The sequence below is a fragment of the Apus apus genome, chromosome 12, assembly GCF_020740795.1.
Source record: "Apus apus isolate bApuApu2 chromosome 12, bApuApu2.pri.cur, whole genome shotgun sequence".
NCBI lineage: Eukaryota > Metazoa > Chordata > Aves > Apodiformes > Apodidae > Apus > Apus apus.
The window spans coordinates 1,036,998-1,060,427 of record NC_067293.1 but is presented as its reverse complement, the minus strand read 5'-3'; the positions used below and the strand labels follow the sequence as shown (position 1 = coordinate 1,060,427).

The window sequence follows — 23,430 nt, the reverse complement described above, 5'->3', positions numbered from 1 at the left end:
ACACTCTGCTGCTAGCAGCCTGGTACTGCTGGAAATTGTTTTTCAGGTGAGATGGTAAATCATGGTCTCTCACTATCTATAGACATAGCTGTTTGATAGATCTAGTTTGGGTGTTTTATCTAGCCAGATTGGAAGTTCCCTGTTTTTTCCTTCCCCCATATGAAGAAACCCAGTTGTTTTGTGCTCTGTCTTTGGCAGAAGTTGCTGCGTTCCATTCGAGTTTGTATACACAGAGGAGATGGGGAGAAAAAGCTTGGGATAGCAGGAAATACCTTCTTTCTTCTCTTCCTGTTCCAAAGGTAACGAGAACAGGCTGCTGATGTGCTGGGTATTGTGCTACTGGTGTCTAGCGAGGCATTGCCATGACTTATGTGTGTGCCTGTTTTTATAGACTCCATCTAGTCCTTCTGTGATTTATGTCACTGGCAGTACACAAGTCCTGTGGCTGAAGGGACACTGAAGGGCACCCTCCCTTCCCTAAGCCCTTGGCCCTCTGAAGTTTGTCCTGTGCTGCTGCCTTATGGGTCCCCCCTTTTCAGTTGTCTGAACAGCTCTGTGTTACTGCCAGTAAATACTTCTTTCTGTGTCCTACTCACTCTGGTTCTTTCCTTTCCTGTTTGCTAGCTTTATCTCTAGGATTCCTCTTAATTGTAAGTTCTGGAAATGGACTTCTGATGAACCATCACCTATAAGTGCTATTTAAAAAATGCCAGAATCGTCCTTGAACTCTTGTATGTCCTTTTTCTGCTCTGATGGGACTGAATACCTAATTATAAAGTTAGGAAAATTAAAGGAACTGTTCTGTCCTTTCTAGAATTCTGTTTGACAGTCCGATTATCCTCAAGAAAAAAGGACCATCTTGGTGCAGTCCCAGAGGAGAAGGATTAACAACCCTGGAAGCAATGAAAGAAGATTCCTGCTGATGTGAAGAAGACAGATGTGTGTGTAGTTCAAGTTCATCTTGGCAGACTCCCATTGAAAATTGGCATTTTCAGCCAACCTGACAAGTTTAATGCTGGCAGGAAATGTCTGAGGGGCTGGGTAAGCAATGGCTCGTTTCAGCTCCATGTGAGCAGGCAGAGAGGCTGTGCTCCCCAAAACCCCCCATGTGCCCAGGGTGGCTGTTGTCTGTGAGCACATATCAAGGTGACAAAACCAAGAGAGGACAGTTCACCTTGGCCTGTTGCTGCTCAGTGGTAAGAGGGATGGGGGCTGAGAGATTTTTGTCTTGAGGAACATAGTGTATCTGCTGTGGGGGACTGATGATGGAGCAGCTGCAGCAGCACAGAGCTGAGCGTGGGCTCCACAGCTCGCTTCAGAAGGGAGAAAGGCTTCAGGAAAGGCTCCTGGAGGCCTTCAGGGGAAAGGCAGTGCTGGAAAATGCTTTTGTCTCAGGAAAGCCATTAGTCTTCACTGCTTATTGAAACTGGTCACCTTTGAACATCCACCTCTCAGGAACATGGTCATAGTTTTGGTCCTCATGGTCAGAAGAGCTGTGTAAACATTTGTCCTTCACTCTTCATGGTCAGAACAGCAGTGTACATGTTTGTCCTTTGCTCCTCTTCAGCCAGGTGTACCAGAGTGGTATGTGGTGTCTCAGACTTGCCACCCCTCAGGGCTCTTTATGTGCTTGCCCTGGTATGGGTATGTCATGTTGATACAGTATGAACAGGCTGTTTTAGGGTTCTAACATTTAAGTGTTGTCTGTGTGGAAATTCCTCCAAGGCTTAATGTCTGTAACTCCGGAGTTCTTAGCAGGATTTCAGGAGGGATTATGCCCTGTGGGGAAGTGTCAGTATTTCATCTTACAAACTGCAGAGGAAAGAAAAGCATCGTGCTGCTTTCTGTCCAGCAGCATCTGCAAGATGATGCAGATTTTCTTCTGCTTCCTACACTGGGAATATGGGCTCCCACAGTCTTTTCTGTACCCCCAGGGAGGAGAGGGCCGTGTTAGGAATCCTCCGGGGGTTTGATGCAGTTCCTGGCCCTGCAGCACGGCTGCCTCGTCCCTCAGCCAAGGGAGGAGCTGTGGAGCCAGGACACACCTGAGTCTGCAGAGGAATGAGGGAGCAGGAAAGGGAAAACAAACCTCATCACACTCAGGCCATGAACAGGGTCGTGAACAGCCTAGTCTGGTTTCTACCTCGTAGCTTAAAGCTTGCTGTAGCTGCCAGGTTGTTCTCTGTCACCCAGACATTTCAGTGTTGTCTGTGCAAACGGTGAGTCAAGTATTGAGACATTTCAGACACACATTCAGCAGCTCCGGGATATAGACTCTGCTGGATCATCAGCAGGGCTGAGCCCAGAAGCTTTTTGCCCCAGCATACAGTGCTGACATAAATCCCAGGGCTGGTGGCATTCCTGTGCTGGGGACAAATGTTTTCTCCAGAATCTCTACATCTGACGGTGCAATGCCTCAGTGCCTTTTTGTTAGCAGCCACCCACAGGAGAAGAAAGCTTGTCAAAATTATTTGCATGCCTCTTAATGTCTTGTTCCACTAAAAATGTTACAAAATATAACCAAGTGAAGCTACATTTCTCATCACTAGGTGCCTCCTTTAAAGATGTTTAGGACATGAATTATGCAACAAACGTTGTTTGCTACAAAAGGAATAAAAGCACAGGCTGAGGTTGATGTGCTGCTCAGCAGTACTGTAGCTAGAGCCAGGGAAATGGGATGGGGCTCGCTCAGGGAAGTAGAAAGGATGGGAGAGAAGAGGAAAATTGATGCAATGCCAACCTTTCCTAAGGGCTGGAATGGGGACGAGAAAGTTTAAGGACAGTTGTTAGGATTTAATCTAGATATGATTACTTTTTGGTGTATTGCTGCCAGGAATAGGATAATAGTTTAATTAAATTAAAAAGATGGGATCAATAACCAGTTAAACAAACAATTTTATTCTTGTTTCAAAGTGTAGGTTTGGTTTTGACAACTTCTGGAAGGTCTTTAGCAACCTGGCTGGGCTTGGCCATGCTGATAGTGTGGTTTTGTGTGGTTTTGCTGGTGTTTCTTTTTAAACCCTGTTCCTTTGCCATGCTCTTTCTTCTTTAATATATAACTGGAGGGAAATAACAACCATAGAAGTAACTCCACTCTTGAGCACTCTGCTTAAAGGCACGGATCAGGAAGACAATGGACTGCAGGGATTTAGAGTGGATATTGAGATTTCTGTAGTACTTTAAACCAACCAGCCCTTCAGTGCTTGGTAACTATATGATCCACATGAACTGTAAGTTATAATGCACATCAAAAAGCCTTTGTACTGTTGCTCGTTGCTCCTTCTTCCTCCTTAACTATCAGACACTGCAAAATGCTGAAGCAGCTTGCCTAAAGCTACGGACACAACTGGTAACAGGGTTGGCATTAGGAGTCTTAGCCTGCTGGTCATTCTTTTGGTCTCTCTTATCTTGATTTTTCAGACTAAGAACCCATCTGAGGTGCTCTTCAGAAAATCCAGGTCAAGTTTTTCAACTCTTAGAAATCTAGGAAACAATGTCTAGTCCCAGAGTTGGTATTTAAATTCATCTCCTATCAAACTGACATCAAACCAACAAGAGGCACCACACTGTGACCATTGCAGACCTGAAACACAACAGAGGAGCTGATAAAGGAGAGGGGAAGGCTGCCAGGTCATTTACAGGAATCTTCCATAAGCTTCTAGCAAGGCAAGAAAACACTGTGTCTATCTGCACTTCTTTGTGTCTATCTGCACAACACGGAGACCTAGGAGGCAGGACCTCTCTGGACAGATGTGGGCAAAACAGGACATTGCACGAAGGGAGAACAGAGGAAGGTGGAAGAACCTAGAGGGGAAAAACTGCAGAAGAACAGGAAGAGACTGAGAGGGAGCAGTAAATTTGTAGAGGCAATAGGAGAGAGGCAGGGGAAAAGCAGAAACCAAGTGTCTATGGGAGCAAATTAACTATTTGGTATGCTAATAGCTGGCAAAGGCTGGCAGAGCTGGAGTTGAACCCAGAGACAGAAGGAGGGAGCAGCCTTGGCTGCAGCTCTCACTCTGCTGCTGGCCTTTGCTGTGCCCTTCGTGCCCTCCTTTGTCCATGTCAGCCTTCCAAATAGGCAGAGAAAATTCCAGTTCAGCCTCCAGTGATTTAATCTGTTTCTCTGTGTCTTTACTCCTGGCTCAGAATTCTCCAGGGGGACCAGAGGGCAGCAAAGGGCTTAAACAACAACTCTGGGGTTTTTTTAAACTTTCTCTTCATTGAAATATATGGTCTTTTCCAGCATCAGCCTGAAGCCTCATTTAGTAGAGGAAACTTTGCATTTAATCCACAGGCCTATTAGGGAAAGAGCACAGCAGGAAACTAGTTATGTTGTTGAGTAGAAAACAGACTTGCTAATAAACCTCTTGTTCTCATTACAGTCCCAAGATGCTGAACATTTTTTGTTTTAATAAAGAGAAGTCAGTGTTTTTGGATGACACTTCTTTATTATTTTCTTCCTTAAATTAATACCTTGCAGTCTTGTTCAGAGGCAAGAAAATGGGGTATTTCAGACAGGATTGTACATCTCTTGTATACAAGAAATGTGCTTGACACATATCATCAGAAAGAAAACAACAAGTTGGCTGTTTTTGTATCAGCAGAACTTTGCTGTCTGGTATGTCTTGGTATGGCACAAATAAAAGGAGGACAAGGCCCTGGAGATTCTGTTTCCCTCTCCAAGTCCTCGCTTTAGTCCATGTCTGTCTAGAGCCAAATTTCAGTTTGTTCTTTATGCCTGTTGTTTTTTGCAGACCTGTGTGGATGAGTGTCTCTGTGACTGTTTGTGCTTCCTTGGGAGCTGAGAAGCAGCAGCCTGGCCAGACGTCCTTCAGAGCTGCCGCAGAAGGGCTGAAGTGCAGAGAGTAATTAACCCCAGAAAATTGCATGGGGCTTTTTCTTGGCTGCAATCTCAAGGCAAACAGGTAAAAAAAAAGTATTTTAAAATGGTTATTTCATCACTGTTATAAACTGGTGTCTGTGGGAGTGATAGGAGCTATTAGGAGTGTTAGAAAAGCCCTGACAAGCATCTATTTGTGAAGGTTTGAAATTCCCCCAGATGTTTTTTTCAGTCCCCAAGGATGTGGTAAAGTCTGTGTCCAGTGTGTGTGTGGAGCTTGGATACCCTGATCCCCAGATCTCAGCTTGCACCATTGCTTTTCATTCTTCTTCCCCAGAACATTTTGAATGTAGCTACAATAAGTGGCAAAATTCCTCATGCGTGTTCAAAGGTAAATGCTTGGATGAGGCTACAGAATTTATAAATCATCCCTGAGACCTGTGTCAGGGCCCTGAGGTCACTCGTAGCCCTTTTAGGGCCCTGAGCAGCCTCTCCTGGGACCCCCATGATGCAGCAGCCCCACTCCAGCTTTGCCCAGGGCACCCCGTCCTTCCCTGAGCCATTGCTGCAGGGGTGCCTGTCCCAGCCCTGTTCCTGAATGACTTTCTGTATTTCCTGGATTGACCTTGGACCTAGGCTGTTTTTTTATACCTATTTAATAAATTGCTAAATATATCTCATTTATTGGGCTAAATTAAACACTGATTTTGCAAAAGAGCAATATATGTTCCACCATTTAGCAGAGTGCTTGGCTGCAAAGTCCATCTGGATCTGCTGAGCTGCAGTTAGGAAAATAGTTTTGGATCCTCCACGAGCAGATATGTCAGTGTTGGTAACTCTCTCAAGATTGTTTCTTATTGTTCCATGGTTTTTGTTTTAACCTGCAAACCTGTCCCTATATTGTTGCTAGGTTTGGGGCATCACATAAAAGAACACAGAAGGGTTATGTTTCATTAACTAGGAAGAAGGGGCTTATAAGCTCACATTAGTGTTAAAAAAAAAAACAACCACACCAAAACTGAAAAACCAAAACCCCAAAAAAACCCAAACAACAAAAAAAGGATCTATTTTGGAAGTGGCAGGATAGTTACAGACACACAGAGTAATAATATAAATATGACCAATCCACAGGTGTATGGGACAGGAGCACCTACAGTCAGACCAGCTGAGGGGCAGAAGGCAAAAGGAGACATTGCCTGTATTTCCTCCAAAATTCTTATGGTTCTAACAGTTTATTTCTATTTTAAGCAGTATTTGATATTACTACTAATAAACAAATCCTGAATTCAATAACTGTTTTAATAGTTATCATTGTCTGTCATGGATCTCACATGAACCATTACAGATTTTTATTAATTTTGTGTCATGAGCTGAGCACTTCATAAACATGCTGCCAAAGGCCATCCTGCTTCCTTAATGAGAGGCCTCACATGAGGTAATTGAAAATGAAATCCAGCATAAGGACAAAGACCTTGCATGTTTTTTAGCACTTCTAAGGGTAAATCTTGGTTTTGCTGGAATTGATGGGAACAGGTTGCTTTTGATTTCATGGTTCTGAAAAGGAAATTAATATTTCCCCATTCCATTCCCAGAATTCAAAGAGGGACAGCACTGGCATAGAGCACCAGTTTTCTGAATCCTCTGCCACTATTGCATCAAATACAAACCTGAGGGGTATTCAGATATTCTTAATCTCATCATAAACAATTCGGGAGAGTTTTTCAAATTCTTGAAAGCCTCATAAGATAGATCTCACCCTGTCTGTAGCAGACAATTTTGTGGATATGTTCAAATGAGATGGTTTTTCCTGAGGGCGAAAACCAGTATGACATTCCCTTGCCATCTAATACAAGTGAAGAGCCTGTAACTTCTTTCTTGTTCATTCTCAGCCAGTTTAACTGTTGGGGTTGCAATTTGTTTAATTTTCTCAGGATTAGGGCTTCTTTAAGGCCCTCTTTTTGCGTTCCTTCTGTTAAAACCAGTTTATTTTCTGGAGGAGAGCAATGAGGCCAATTAAGTTGTAACTCTCTTCAGAAGCCTTATATGTTCCATGAGTTTACTGGGCATTTATTTTCATTGCCAATTTGAGTGGCTCAGTCTTTCATACTTACTGGAAGATACAGCTCTGAAGTACATACCTCCACAGTATGAGCTCTGAGACAAATCAGTTGGTCTCTTTGCAGGGTATCTGCTCAGATTAGTTGCTCCCTGTCCTTTATACAAGGACTTGTAGCATCAGGCCTGGATTAGCTTTTCTTGATTGGATCATCTGTCTTGTAAAAGACATCCCCTTCTCTTTCTTGCTGCTCAGAGCATGCTACTTATAAGCTGGTGTTCATGGAGATGGCTGTGGAGTCTTGGCTTCAGTCCTTAGGAGGATTTTATCTTGCACAGTGTGAGCAGCCCGAACATTCTTTTGAAGCCCAAAGATGTGACTATTTAGGTTAGAGAATGTGAAACTCCTGAGAGAAAATTAGCACACTCTTGTACTACTCCCAGTAACTTAATCACTGGTCATCAATAATAAACTGCTCCATTTGTTGGACAGGTTGTGTCTTTGAGGGCACTGGAATAAAGATTTGGGCAATAGAAAGAGACAACTACATTTCTGTAATTTAGGAAAGAGATTTCTCTGAGGAGACATAACCAGAGGCTCTGACTGCCTTCAAGGTAACCCTGTATACATCCCTCACTTTGTTAATTCCTTTCCTGTGGGATGGTGTAATCTGTTTCATACAGTGACAGGACAGAGAATGATGACCAGAGGCTTAGGCAGCAAAAATTTAAGCTAAACACCAGTAAAACTCTTCAGGAGCTCTGAAAGTGTGCACCAGGAGAAGGTGCAAATGTTAAGAGGGATTACGTACCATTTCTTAAAGGAATCAAAACTGCCAACAATTAAGGATGACATACAATTTAGGACACATTTAGCACATTCTCTAGAGAGAGTGTGGGTGTTTCAGAGAGCACTGTGGGTGGGGCAGCACATTTTTATCACCACAGAAAATGTTGCCAGGATTAGCGTGATTTTTGTCTCATTAGATGGCTGGGGAACATGTTGGATGGGAGCAACATTCACAAAAGCATAAGGGAGCACTGGTTAGTTTAGTTTCTGGAAACAAATAAAGCCAGGTACAGAGCAGATTTTATTTTCTGAGGTAAATAAACCTGAGTTTAGCCAATTACCATCTAACAAAGTAATATTTACAGGTCAGTAGCAAGGTCTGTGCAAGGAATTGAAAAGAAATGCAAATACTTTCAGGCCAAGAACTCAGAAGTTAGGAGACAGTAGAATTACCATTTCTCAGAAATGTTGATGTGTTTAATATGTACACTAGACTGAGTATGAGACTGGCAGCTCATGCCAACAGCAGATTTTGGTCTATTCCAGTCTTGGTTGATCACATTTAGGACCATGAGTAAATGGCAGTGATAAACCCCCTGGCCTAAAAGTAGAGGTGGCCAAAACTTTTCCTTCTGCACAGTTTTTCCTCTCTAGCTGAGTGGAAGCATCTACATGCCACTGTAAAGGTTATATTCCTGCATGTCCTAGTGATCTTCATCTCTGGGATCCACAGGTGAAATGCTGGTTGTTTATTTTGCTTGCTGCTTTCAGCTGCTTCTTTCTGTCTTTGTTTTTGCTAATTCAACCTTCTGGGGTCCTCTGAATTCTGGGCAATGCTCATGTTTTTAAAAGGTTTCAGTAACTGCTGTCTGGGGCATATTTTGAAAAGCTTCTTTAGTGTTAAGCTTCTTTTCCAAAGACCTAGATATTCCAGTATCACTAAACTCTACATCATTAGACTTATTGCTGACAGCAAGAATAAAACCAGAAGAGTTCAGGCTGCTCTGGCTGCATAAGGAAAGAATGACTGAAGGATGCAGGAGGGGCTGTTTCTAAGGGTATAAAGTTATTTGGAAATGTAAAATATATGCAAACAAATTGGTCTCAAACACCTTCTTGATGGGTCTATTTATCCATCTATAGTAATGGGCCTGTGGGTCTGTTGTGCTGGTGTCACGATGCCAAGCTAGAACGGGGCTTGGTCTATCATGATCTCCAGTCCTGAAGCTACTTTGCACTCAGGAAATCCTGTATCTTACAATATCCCAGACTAAAACTGACCCAATAAATCAAACCAGTTTATTCTAGTTTATTCTTCAGTTCATTCTTTACTTAGGTAGAAGTTTAAAGTTGTCCAGGTACATCTAGCTCTTCTGAAGCAAAGAAAATGTGCCATGAACTAACCTTAAAACATAAGTTTTGTCCTGTGGGTTGTACTTAACATACCTATAATGCAGGATTCATCAGGGTTTTTCCTGCAGAACACACTTCAACTCCCTGATTAAAGATCATTTGGAAGTGGGCCAGGCTGAAGTCTATTTTGGTAGACAAAAATGGGCTGAGAGGGGATGGAAAGGTTAAAATATTCCCTTATTTAAGTGGAAAACATGAACCAAACAAGGTCATAATTGACTGGTACCTGAAAAGCCAAGAATGAAGCAAACTATAAATACAAAGGGAAACTAACCAAATGTATTAGGATGTGATCAAAAGAAATGAAGTGGCTTAGCAAATTATTTCCTGTTAGCTGAGCTGCAGTAACAGCCCATGTGCATGTTAATGACTATAAAACGCAGATTAACCACTATTAGTGCTAGGGAGAAGAAAGAGGTAAGTGATTCAGGTTGTTCCTCTTCAGGTTTTATGCGGCTCAGCTTCAGTGGATGTGGACTCCTGTTTTACCCTTTATCAACAGAAGCAGTGAAGAAGCAGCAATGTTCCTGGGGTATGTACTGCTATTAAAGCCACAAGTGATCCATGACAATCTTTACTTGTCAGGGATTCCCAGAGACCAGCTGTTTCTTTGGAGACCTTGACCAGCCCTTGCCTGCTGAGCAGAAGGAGCAGCAAGAAGCACGGTGTGGTTTGTCACCAGGCTCTTTGCTGTCCTGTGTTGAGTGTGCAGATCCATTTAACAACTGACTGAGCTTCACTGTCCTCCTCTGGAACATCGTTAGCAAGTCAAGCCCCAGAGTGTGCTCAGGGGTGTTTTTGCACCCCTGCCCTGCAGAGTTATTAATTTATTGGCCAAGTTCTAGAAGGTGGCAGCTGTTGTTTTTAATTTGAATGCAGTGCTGGGTTCTCTCAAGGAGTCCTTGTCCCCAGATGAGGAGAGAACTGAAGGAATACTGTACTGGAGCCATCTCATGATGTATTTACTGCAGCCTACTCATCTTTTTCTTTTTTTTTTTTCTTTTCTTTTCTCTGACAGACTGTTATATATCTTAATTATCTTTTGGCAAATTGTTATTTCTTCCATTTGTTCATCTCATATGTCTGAAGCTGAAGCTATTTAGAGCCTTCCCTTTTACTTGCTTCTATCTAAATATACTCTAGGGTTGCTTGCAAGGGACAAACAGACACAAACATCCCCTTTTAGGAAAAATGGGAAAATATATCACAGACTCTTCTTTTTTCTTTCCTCTGAGATATAGTCACACACATTTTACCATTATTATCTGGCCATTGTTGAGAAACAAAAGGAAAATAAGCAAAAAGAGAGAAGAGAAATATGTGCCAAACCCACTTTTTCCCAACTAAATTACTTGATATGGCCACATGAGATGGCAGGTGCATGAGAGTGAGTTTTAAGGTACACAGGGCATCTCTGTCTAACACAAGCAAGGATGTATTCCAGCCTGCCTGGAATGCTTAACTGGGAACCCACTTCCCACCATGCTTGAAGCAGCTCCCTGGACAATTAGACATGTATTGTATGACATTGCTCAGATCCTCATTTGTGTCTCAGGCAGTGATGATTTTCATTGCCCTATAAAACAATTAGAGGTTTAGCTTTCCTGGAAAATGAAGCTAACAAACTCTTATCAATTTATCACAGTTTATGCATTTTAAACAAGGGAATTTCCATTCCAGGACTGCACAAGACCTGCTGGATCCTGGTGTGAGGTGGCTGCAGGGATGAGTTGCAGCATGGTCAGCCTTAGGTGAGTAAACCACTGAGACAGGAGAAGTCTGTTCTCAGAAGGTTAAACCTTAACTTTATATTCCCCTTGTTACAGTGCCATGGAAACATCCCAACTGCTGTAGTGCCTTTGGCCAAGCCATGGAGTCCCACTAGCAACTGAAATCCTTCAGAGTTCCCCCTGTTGATAAGAGTTTTAGAAGTATGCAGCAGACTGTTAAATTCAGTAGTGTGCAGTGTTAGGGAGCAGGAGAGACCCATGTTACTGTTCAAGCTAAAAGGTCACCATGTGTGTCAGGAGGGGCAGCAGCCCAGGTGCACCACGGCTGTGGGGAGCACAAGGCGCTGCTTTTTGTGCCCTTTCCTCTCCCACTGCCCTCATTTCAAACCCAGCATCTTCCCAGAAAGGGCTGAAAGAAGACAAATGCACTAATTCTGTTACTGCTGGTTGTTTAATAGCCCACCTGCAGTCACTGTTAGCCAGCTGTCAGACTCAGGGCTGCAATACCAGCCATCAGGTCAGGGCCACACTGTGAGTTCAGAAGCAAAAGCTGTGCAGTTTCTTGGAGTGACACAGCCAGTTTGTTTCGTTGTGCTTTTTGGGCAACCTTGTGAGGCAGCCAGCAAGGGTTGGGCAAGTCCCACATAATCTCAGAATAAGCAATGGGAGAACACTGTAAATGTGAGTTATCTGACAAAGGCTAGCAGCCAGATTCTGCTCTTGGCCTCATTAGAGTAAAATGTTGGGCATTCAGGGTGGTCAGCAAGCACATTCTGGTTTTACACTCAGGTAACAGAACTTGGCCCAAAGAGCCTGAAAAGAACTGATGGATCACTTTTATTTGGTTGAATAGAGCTGTTGTGCTCCGTTCAGGAGGATATCTTAATTGGGCCCCATATAATATTGCCTGTACTCTATAAGTAATTTCTTCAGCAATGTAATTCTAATTCTGTAGCAATTTATGGACTAAGAAAGAACTAAATGGCTTGGCAGGATAATGGAGAGAAGAGGGAACCTAGCAGGAGGGTTGAGTATGGCACATTTCATTGATCACAAGAGCACCAACTCTAATTCAATGGAACAAAGTTCCTGTAAGAGCAATAAATAAGGAGCTTAATTCATCACCAACAGGTACAAACTGCTTAATCTACTGAAGAAATTGTGCTTTTGGAAGCCAGGCTCCATCTTGCCCAACATAAAAACTGCTTCAGAGCCTTAAGCCATTAGCTCAGAAAGAACCCAGAAAATAATGTTGTTGTTTTAGTACTTCTGCTAATTTCATCTCCATATCATTACCATGCTAAATCAGGAAAAAAAAAATAAATTAAAAATGCTAAAAAAGTAAATTGTTCATAAAATCAAAGGGGGAGAGTGTTTGTGTGGTTTTATTGTTGTTGGCTTTTTCTAAACACTGCGAGTGATGTTGGTAAACTCATTTTAAGTGGAAAGTGGTTTTACTTCTTCCCCTGCAGGTTTTACAATTATTAAAATACAGAGGTTTTAATATAATTTATTTAAATCTGTTCTGAGGAATGTAGAATAAAATATTCAGAATGCCTCAGACCTGCTGAGTGTTTGAGGATCCTTTCAGAGAGATTTCTAAGTGTCTGAATGAATCCAGGAAGATTAAGCATCAGAAACACACTGCTTAAATAATGAGCTTGTAATTGCAGCTTTTATGTACTAGCAACAGGCATTTTAGTCCTTTGTTCTCCTTATAACTGAGATGGAAACTGCCTCCCCTTAATTCACTTTTACTCTACCATGGAAGATGGTTTATACAGAGCACTGAGGCTCTGCTCCTGTGAACAGTGAGGCTCTGGCAGCAAAGTGGATCCACAAACATGTTGGTGTTCATTAGAGTAATTCTGATTTCAGGGAGACCAAGATCAGAATCTATTGCTTGTGTAAGCAGATGTAAATCCCTTGGTCTGAAAAGGTTAAATATCACTGCAAATTATCCCACTAAAATCTTGGAATATCAGAACTCATTTTGCATTGCACAGTTCCATGAAAACCCAGCCCTCTCCCTCCACCCTCCGCAAAAAAAGCAGAGCTCCTGCAGGCCTTCCAGAGAGACACATTCACAGAGCTGATGAGGACAGGATTTCAGGATGCTGAAGAAAAATAATGGGGCTTCCTTATCTCCATCCAGCTGCTCCCCTTGTGGAGCAGAGCCAGGACAGCTCATCCTCCCCAGAGTGCTGGGCAGGTTGTGTGGCACCTTTCACACCCTGGCTCCAAAGTGTTTAAGCAGCAAGGACATCTCAAAGCGAGCTGGTAAGATGGTGGCACCTCACCATGATCTATTTTACACACAAGGGAAGGAGTATGGAGGCCTTAAAAGATGTGACTTTTGCATTATTATATTTGGTGCTATATTTGTTCTGGCAGGACACTGCCTTGTGCAGGGTGGAACCCTTCACCTCAGCTGTGGGCTAGAAATTATTCTAGAGTAGAGTGGCAAGAAATGTATTAATGTGATCCTTTCCAAACCCAAAGGCTTGTTTCCAGTTTTGATTAGAAGATGGTGAGCTGATTTCTTGGAAAGATAAATTTGGTTCCAGTCCTCTCTCCTAATGCCCCCTGCAGCTGCTGGCCCAGAGCGGATCCTCAGTCTCACTCCTGGCTGAATGTGACCCAGGACCGTCCCTGCTCCATCAGAAGCTGAAAACATGTTTTGACATGGATGAAAACAGCGTTTCCATTTAATCTGCCCCAGCCTGGCATACCTGTGACTGGAATGAAGAAGGTCCCTCAGAGCCACAAAAGCATTCTGGCTGTCTGAGGGGACAGACAGCTATCAACTCATTACTTGGCCATAAAAATACGTGTCCTATATAGAATGTGTCAGATCTTTTTCCTAGGGTGGCAGTAAATCCTAAGAGGATTGTCAGTCTTGGATGGACAAACTTGAAATGGTGCTGGTTTAGTGTTCAGCTTATTTTTTTCCAATTTTTTAAAGAAGAAAAAAAAAAGGGGGGGCGGAGGGAATTGAAACTGAACCAGCTTTGTAGCTTAAGATACTTCAGTTCCATCAGTCACCAGGGCAGGTTCGCCACAGCTTCAGGAAATCAAACTTTCTTCTGTGATCTATTCTCAGTGTACCTCAGCCCTGAGCTGAAGAGAAATCTGATGGTGCAAAGGAATCAGAAAGTGACTTGTAAGCTTCCTCAGTCCCTGCCATCCGCAGAGATAACACCAAGAGCCACCTACAGGGCTGCCACGTGAGTACTGCTGGAAAAAACAACCTGTTCATTTTCTACTGCCCAAGGAAACATTTGGTTCTCCTGAGGCACTGTGAGAGCTGACAGGAAAGGCTTTGCTTTTATTTCTTATTTTTAAACATAGCTTCCAGAATCCTGAGCCTAAGCTGTCTTCATCTCACTTCAGTCCAGGACTGCACAGATCATGTTTATTATTTTCACATCTTGGCAGTGCCAGCTCCCTTCCTTTACCTAACCTGGAATCGAGCACAGAATAAATCTGGTTCAGTGCTCAACATGAGGAGAGGGGTAAGGACAGGAGGTAAGCAGCAGACTTGGGACAGTGTGGTGGCCCTTGGGTGGCATGAGCACTGCCCAGCTAAGGAGCGGGAGAGAGGAGATCTTCTCCATGCTATTTTCTGCCTCAACAGATTCCAGGATGGACCTTGTTTGAAAAACCATTACTGAATGAAGTCGCTGTTTTTCCATCCTGGACACTCTTTCTTCCCTTAGGATCTCCTGGGTCATATAAGGGGTGTGCTGTTCCAAGCCCAGATTCACATTTCATTGTAATTAGATTGTCATTCCTATCTCTGTCTTAATTACATAACAAGCCAAGCATGGGCAGATAGGAGGTTTAGCACTGCTGGGCTGCCAGCTTTGGAAAGGAGATCCAGGCAATTTGTTTTAACGGGACAGTTTATTAGCAGCTTTGTCCCCTTAGGCAGATGATCACTTTTTTCTCCTGCCTGCTAATGACAACAAAAAAATGTGAATGAAAAACTGTTTTCTGCAATTTGTTGAAAAATATTCCTTTGACAACAGCTGGTGTGGGCAACAGTTGTCTGGTTGGGGGTAAAAGAAAGGTGCAGCAGTCAGTGGGCTGGAGGGTGGGTGGTGTGAGCTGCAGACAAGAACATGGCAATGAAGGGTTAGCAGAAGGACTAAAGGGGCTTTGACAGCAGAGAAAGTGTCCTGCCTTTAGAGCTGGGGATGGTTAGACAGGGGGAATGGGTGCAGGAGAAGAAATCACCAAAGAGCCAAAAAGCCTTAGAAGAGGGAGGGGAGGGAGAAGGCTCTAAATAGACACTTGGAGCTAAGGAACATCCTACCAGCTCCCTCCGCATCCAGACAGGCTCCCAGGTGGCTCCCAGGTGCCAGCCACTACAGGGGCTGTTCAGCACGAGGAATCTGGCAGCTGGGGAGCACGCTAGACCATATTTACACCCTCAGCAGTTTGGATGTGAGACAGTTTCAAACTCAGGCAGGGTTCTGGCCCAACCAACAACAGTGCAAATGTAACTGTGATTTAACCGGTGGCGGTGCAAGTTCTGAAGGTGTTGAAAGGCCTGTGCCACACAGTAAAATATGTAACAGAGCTGTTGATGTTGGAATATTTGCTATGGTTTTTTTCTAAGGCCATGCTTCCCTACAACTGGTGATATATTGATGAGTATTCTAGCACACAAAGGGACTTCTGGCTTTAGTCGATATAGTTAGGAATTTGTGGCAGCTTCATGAAGAATTCTCTGCCATCAGCTCACTCCTCATATGAACAATACTCCAAACTCATTCCTCTCTCTGGTCTCAGCTGCAGCATTTTGGCACAGGGAAAGGGCACCTGCTGTTTCTAAAGAACTCGGTGCTTCATGGATGAAAACCAAGCACCTTGCATCCACCTGCAGCCTGCTGGTAGTGAGTGCAGGGCCCAGAGCAGTTACGTGGTGTTTTCTCAGAGCAGAGACTGGATAAGCAGGATCTTGCAGTACCCTTTGCTCCCCAGTAGTTTCAAGGTGCAATTGCATGAATTTTAGAAATTCCCTCCTGAGGTGACAAAAGCAGATGGTTGCAGCAAGGTTCCTGTGTAGGCAGGGTGTCCCAACACATCTCTGCAGGACAGTTGCAGGTTCTGGAGCCAGGGTTTTCAGGTGTGTTATGTTGTGTTGCAGGTGAGCTTTGCTACGTGGCTCCCATTCTGGTCTCCCACCCAAGCAGCCTTTCTTGAACAAAAGGCTGGGCTGCCGCCCTGCACTTAAGGCACTGTGACTATTTGGTAATTACAACTAATAATTTAGTAAAAATGTGCCTGCTTTTCCCACTTTCAGATGGCTCAGGATGCCTGTATTTCTTGTTTCCTCATAATGAGCTGTCTACAAAAGCTGTATCTTAAATTTCATTCCAACCCTCTTAACAACCTGAGTTTAGGGAGAGAAACAAACTGCCAGAGGAAGCAATTAGCTTAAATTTACCTGAACCCAAAATCCTACCCAGTGACATGAATGAATCCCGAGAGATTCATGCTTGGGAAGGAATTTCAGCAAGTGGAGATCAAGTTGCTTTTCATCTTGGATGCTCTCAGGCTTTATGTCCCTTACCAGGTGCCAGAGGTCACCCTGTTTTCCTACTGAAAGGCTCCACCAGCCTCAACTTAGCCCACAGTCCTCCCTGCCTTAAGAACAGTGTAAATGGATCTGGAACTGGATTTGTCTGACAGAATAGTCATTCTGGGTGACGCTTTGGATTACCCTTTGGTAACTTCATGATGCTGAAAGCTTGGCTTGTTTCCTGGCCTGGGCATGATGATCAGTGATAGACCAGAGGGGTCCCAGGGACCCTGCCCAGCAAATCAATGAGATGAGCTTCACACCAGGCAGGAGTGAGTCAATCTGCATGACCCATCAAGTGCTCTGTGCATCAGGATTTGATTTAGCTGATGGGGCAAGTAGCAAGATGCAAGTCCTGAGTGACTGGGGCTCAGCTTTGGAGTCTGTTTGACCATGTGTCTGTGTGGAGGCAGAGATGACAGAATTGAGTGGGAGAGAAGGTGGTGTCATTTGTGTTACAGGCTCATCCTCTCTGTGTGAAGGGCTGGATGTACAGAGTGTGACGTGAAAACCCAGCTGCTGTTGGTATCTCTGCTGTGGCACACCAAAAGCTGAGTGAGCTTTGTCACTGGCCCTGAATGTCTCCTCCACCTCACACCATTGCTCTTTCAGAGATGGGAGGGATGGAGAGTATTGAGAAGGCAGGCAGGCTGTGAAGACAGCACATTGCTTGGAAAGAGGGTGCTGCTGCATCTTCAGTAGTAAATCAGGACGATTATCACACCAGGGGAGAGGAAGAAAGCCCAGAGCAACAGCATCTGGTGTGAATGATGTCTCTGAGCTGGCTGGAGCTGTCTGTCTTCCCAGCGCATCGCCCAGCTAAGCCATGCAGCCTGCCAGCAGCCATTAATCCCACCGCCCTGCCGGAAAGCTGACACTGGGCCCAGGCAAATACTTCTTGTGTCTGACAGTTCAGGGGTTTGGTTTTGGGTTTTTTTCTTTTTAATACTTGCTGTAATGAGCAAGAGCCCAGAAGTGCTGGGAGTGCTTCTGCAGGGTCTGTGGACATGTGTCAACACAAGAACACACAGAAGCCAGAGAAGCTTCCTCTGTGTGCAAGTCCTGTCGCCCCTTCTGGCTCCAAATGTGCAGCTCTCAAGAGAGGAGGCACAGCTGCTGAGACAGGGACTCACCCCCAGCACCTGCTCCTGCTGCATCCATCTCCTCTGCAGTGCTTTTCCTCTGTGAGGAATGTGAGGGGATGTGGGGGAATGCCAGTAGCAGAAGTGCTGAATTCATTAGTTTCTCATTTCACCCCGACTTGTTAAGACACAATTGCTCTGAACATGATTTTTTAGGAGTAATCCTGACTTAGGCAACTAATCCAATTTGGTTTTTTGTTGTTGTTTGTTTGTTTGTTTGTTTGTTTTTTAATGGGAGGGAACACACCAAAGGGGTTTTTGAGATGAAAGCTTGCTTGGACAAAGCTGTCTCCATCCACAGGTCAGGTGATGCCAGACCCACAGCTGCAGAGCTGCAGGTGAGGCATGCTGACAGCACACTGCATGTCAGACAGTATTTTACAGACATTTCCTTCCTATTTATGTCATATTCTTCCAGGGTTTACCAAGGTACAGTGCTAGCACTGACATGGGGAAGAGCTTGCACTTTCCAACCAGTAACATGTGATGGATTTGGCTGATAAGTCTTTTGTTCCTCAGCAAAGAAGGGGGAACCTGAACCCTTGATAACCAAGTCTGTAATTTTACAAATAAACATGAGTAACAAGAATAGACTTTGCCTACCTTTTCCTATAGATTGACATAACTAATGCCAGGAAGCCCTTGTTGAGGGGCTTGTCCCAGTGACACCTAAGGATGTCATGAAGAAGCTGCACTGTGGGTGAGGAGCTCAGGAGGAGCCATGTGCTGGGTGTTTACCAGGTGCTCAATAATGCATTGCAGTGAATCACACACAAGTTTCACTTTCTCCCTATTAGAATTATTCCAAGCAATAATATGACTGACCCAGAACAAAAATAACTCCAATAAACAAGGGTATAGTGAGGTATTACAGCTAGCTAATAACCAAAGCCTACACACTGAATTTACCATTTTCCAAAAGTTTTAACTGCAATGTGTTACAGCAAGGGGTGTAATAAGATCTTTCCTTTAAGGAAAAGAAAAAAGAAGCTGGTAAAAAGTGATGCTTAAATGTTACAGTAGCTCATTTAAGTTAAATGCAAAGTTTAGCTGTTTGCTACAGAGATGGAACCAACGATAACAAATGGTGACAGGTAAGAGGGGAGAGGATAGGTGAACAGGTTTTTCTGATGAACTGGGTAAAATAATGGAACAGAAATACAATTTAGGGGACCCTTGGAATCACCAGAAAGTCCTCCAGAAGGTGCCCCAGTCTGGGCAACAGTCTTCAGTTACCTGGATAACAATTTGTTATTCCTCTCTCCCTAGGCTAGCACACAGGACTAAATAAGCCATTCTGACCACATGGATATTGTTGACTGTTCCTGGCTTAGCTTTGCTTTCACAGAATCACAGAATCGTATGGGTTGAAAGGGACCTCGAAAGATCATCTAGTCCAACCCCCCTGCTAGAGCAGGATCACCTAGAGCACATCACCCTGATTCTGTCGTTACCAGATTACATGTGTGAAAAGGCCAAGAGACAATACTTGTAGGTTCAAGAGAAGACAAAAATTAAACTGACTGAAGTAGTAAAATCAAATAGATCCAACTTACAGCTGCCTCTGTCTTCTCCAAGAAAGAGTCACCCTGTTTCTCATGGTGTTACTGCTAGTAATAGTGGTCAGGGTGACAGATCACCAAAGGAACACCTCCCCTTCTGCTGTTCTGGTCCCTCCAAACAGTTTCTGCCTGCCGTATTAACAACACCAGGCTGTAAATCATTCCAGAGGTTTCCTTGTAGTCTGCAGGCTCCACTGTTATTTGTGGTTTAGATGCACAGGACCGTCACAACTGATGTGTTACATGGCTGTTGTGCTCTGGATTTTGCTCTAAAGAGTAAGGACTCAGCTCCAAAACAGCAGGGACTTGGGGTCACACCTACATCAGCAAGTGGCCACACAGTAAGTAATGCTGCAGTCTGCTGGGCAGGAACAGTCCCTACAACACCAGATGCCTTACGGAAAATGGACATTTTCATTAAAAATCCCTAAATGCCACTTTTTACATGCTGCTGGGATGCATCCGAGTCAGGTTCTGCTCGGCTGTGCGGAAGAGCAAGCTCCTTTTTGTAGAGCAGGGTTTTGACCTCCAAAGTGTGCTCCTTTCTGTGCTGCCTCTTCTTCCTGACTTAGAAAAGCCCCTCTCAGATCAGCTGCCCCCCTCACAAGGTCTAACGGCTGCTGCTCTTTTCCGCATGACAGGAACGCTGTAGTCGCACGTTTTTGCCATTTACTCGACATGGTCTCGGTAACAAAATATCTCTTTGTCACCAGCTGGCTGCGTGAGGAGGTACCACGTACAGGCAGCACTTCGCATTCCCTGTATCTGAGGGACCTCTGGCTTCCGCTGAGGGTAGTTTTCTGCTCCTTCAAGGCAAGGATGGATGCAGGTGCTGTCCTCGCAGCCCCCGTGCTGAAAACCTGGGGGGATGCAGTCTGCTCACATACAGCCTGCTGTGGAAAGTGTGTGAGGACCGAACTCATCTGCCTGAGGTTCAAAAAAATGGTATTTTGTATGTATATACAGTTGTTTATATATGTCTACTTTTCTGTTACATACAGAGATGCTGGGAATCTGTTAACTACCACAGACAATACCGAGGAAAGCCATTTATCCTTAGAAGCAGGATTTCTATTGCTTGGAGGTGAAGGCAGCTTTGAGTCAGATCCATGTCTTGCTGATTCTCTTTTTATTTTTTTTGTTTACAATATGCTGTTTAACTTCAGCCATGGCAGCTGATCCTAAGAAAGGTTATACACACATTTATCCCACAGTTCTGCAATCTCTCACTACCCAGAAGAGGGACAGGACTTCATCTTCCCTCCGTTTCCAACTTGTTGCTTTTTGATACCTCTTTCACACTGCTTGCCTCAAGAAAACTACCAACACGAATCTGCTGGGCCAGGCAGCTTCTTAGCTATCCCTTCTCAGAGGATCACCTGGCAAAGCCAGCCAGGCTATGCTGTCAGGAGAGCAGGTTTCCAAACCTTCACCATGACTGATGTAACCACTTCATCTTACTCAGAGCCACATTGCTCTCTTACTGAAGCCTAGTTTCCTTCACATTTGTTCTCAGCGATTTTTTTTGCAATTTTTTAACTTCACAGATGGTAATTAAAAGCACCTGTTCTCAGTGGACTGTAGTAACACATTTCTTTATCCCCAAGGCCATGCCAGGTTGTGTCTTACAGCAGGGCTGAGGCTCCCCGCAGCCCTCAGCCTCCTCTTTGGCTTCTCCCGGTGCTTTTTCCTTTCTGCCAGGCTACTCCCCAGCTCGACATTTCACAACCTCGCCAGCTGCAGCCGGCGCAGGGCGGCTTGCGCTAGGCCAGGTGCTCGCCATTCCCGCCTCCCCCCCATCCCTGTCTTCACCAGATGCTGAAAAAAAACCTCCCTGTTTGGTAGCAGAGGCAGCGACATACTCCTGAAGCCCCTGTTAGGAAATTAACCCGCCCCTCAAGAGCCCAACCCGCAGCCGGGCCGGGCGGCAGCGGCCTGAGGCGGCTGAGGGAAGAGGGGGCGCGCGCACTGCGCATGCGCGGCGGCGCGCAGAGGCGGGGGAGGAGGGTAAAGCCGCGCATGCGCAGCGCCGTCCCGCCCGCCCCGCACCCCGGCCCCGCGCCCGCCCCGCGCCCCGCAGCGCGGGGAGCACCGGCCCCTCCGCCCTGTCACGCGTGCGCCCTGCCGTCCGCGCCGCGCGGGTGACTTAACTTCCGCGGAGAGGCTCTTGCTTCCTGCCGGCGCTGCGGCGGGGCAGGGTGCGGGGGCAGCCGGCCCGTGCGGGGCTGCAGCGCGGGGCTGCAGCGCGGGGCCGGGCCGGGCCGCTGGTCGGCAGCGGCTGAAGATGAGCCGGGGGGGAGGAAGGGCAGTGGCGGCCTGGCCCGGGCCAGCACGGCGTGTGCTGGCCCCCAGCTCCTCTGCGTTGCGGGGCGGCTGCCGCACGGCCCTGGCTGCGGGGGCGGCGGGCGAGCCCCCCGGCGCAGGGCAGGCTCCTTCGTGGCCGCCCGTGAGTTCGCAGCTGCTCTGTCGCGCGGCTCTGGGGCTGGCGCGCTGGCTCTGAGCAGGCCGGGCAGCTGAGCAGTGCTTTCCCCGGCAGCCCAGGGCCAGGCGTCTGGGAAGATGAACTGTCCAGAATGCTGGATCTGTGTGCTTCTGGGGCAGTGAGTTGAGAGGTGGCTGCATTCCAGGTGGCTTCTGACTTCATGTTTGTCTGCTGTGTTTTACTTTTTCCTCTCTTACTCCAGGCTCACCCCTTGGAGAAAAGTGTTCCTGCAGTGCACTCTAGTTCACAATGTTCAATAAGAACATAAGAATTCACACTGTGGAGCCACCAACGTGCCCACAAGCCACCCCTGGGCTTGAAGGGTCAGTTTTTGCCATTGTGTGGGGTCTTTTTTGTTAGCTACATCCTCTGTACCATCCCCTCCTTGAATTGCTCTCTCAGTGTGCTGGAAACACTTCTGGTGGTGCTGTGGTTCACCCAAGTGTTTGTTGTCTCCTGGCTGATGCTGGTGTCACTGGGGCAAGGAGGGCCAGCCTGTTCCCCTGCAGGCACAGAGAAAACACCTCTTCATCCCAGCTGGCCTAATTCAGAGTTTTACTGTGAACCTGCAGCTTGGGTCTTTTCAAAGAGCACACTGTTCTTCCATTCTTCTGAACAGGGCTTATTTGGCTGGGCTTGGGGCAGGGGGGAAGGCAGGGCTGGCTGAATATTGCTCATGTTTAAAAGTTGCATCTAGCTCCAAGTGTAATTAGGGATCTGGTTTCCTTTGGTGTGGATAGTTATTAATGCCTAAATACCTCAGTTCCTGCATGGAGAGGTCTGTTCAGCTGGATGAGCCCTGCAGGGAGGCCATCAGCCATTCCCACTATTGGGAAGAGAAACAGGCTGCTGCTAAAGCAGTGGAAGGGGCAGCCAGGGCAGCTGAGGCAGAAACAATCCCTGTATAATCAAGGATTCCCACACATGCAGTGCAGGAAATACAATGGATTCCGTGGAATATTCCTGTTACATTCACACGAAAATATATTCCAGTGATAATGACTTTGTGTCCTGTAACAATGTGACAAGCTCCACCTTTGCCAGGGGAGTTCAGAGGCATTTTACTTCTTTGCTTCTCTTGCTGAACTCTTACATGTCCCAGTTAAGCAGAAAAAATGAAAGGTGTGATTAGCTGTGGAAGAGCACACAAGCCTCCTTGCCAGATGTGTTCTGAAGAGCCCTGTGCCCTCCAGCAGCTGGTGGGAAGGCATCGTTTTGCACAATCACTGTCCCAAGCTGCTGCTCCTTGATAGCTGTTCTCTGCTCCATTCTCAAGGGGGAGCAGAATAAAATATGTTTTTCCTCCCCCCCCCACCTTCCTTCTGTATACCCCCCCTAGTTCTAAAACGCACCTTCAAAGAAAAATGCAGAAAGCCGGATTATTCTGAGAAAATCCTCCTACCTCCCTGATCTAGGAGAGAAACTTGTCTCAAAGTTTGGGACTAAGTTGATAATTGAATGGCGTGATGGCAGCACCTCCTCTGAGCTGTGGGTATTCACCCAGTGCCTCCTGCCACACAGACCCGGCAGCAAGCAGTGCTGGGGGGGGGTCTTCCTGGGAAGAAGGGGCAGCTCCCGGGCACCCTGCCCAAAATCTTGAGAGGATGGAATTCCTTAAAGCTGACCTGTGCCAGGTGACCGGGCTGTGAGGAGGACCAGGGCGATTTAAAACGCACTGCGGGACACAAGGAGCAGTACCTTTGCCAACACTCTTAAAGAAACGTGGCGGCAGAAGCGCAAAAACGCGACACGAAGGAGAAAAGAAGGCATCGGGCGGATAACGGCCTGGCGGCGTTAATCCCGCACCGCGCAGGAAAAAGCGAAGC

At 45.7% G+C, this 23,430-nt stretch overlaps 1 protein-coding gene across 1 annotated transcript in view; it reads left to right on the top strand.

Moving 5' to 3' along the window:
• Positions 1–20,698, top strand: part of C12H8orf48 (chromosome 12 C8orf48 homolog) — a 97,586-nt gene extending 76,888 nt beyond the window's left edge. Inside the window, exons 10-13 of the mRNA XM_051630572.1 lie at positions 4,755–4,925; positions 9,544–9,630; positions 10,779–10,849; positions 13,932–20,698. The gene's annotated coding sequence lies outside the window, so the exon portion shown is untranslated. The remainder of the gene's footprint in view (positions 1–4,754; positions 4,926–9,543; positions 9,631–10,778; positions 10,850–13,931) is intronic.
• The last annotated feature ends 2,732 nt before the right edge of the window (positions 20,699–23,430 follow it).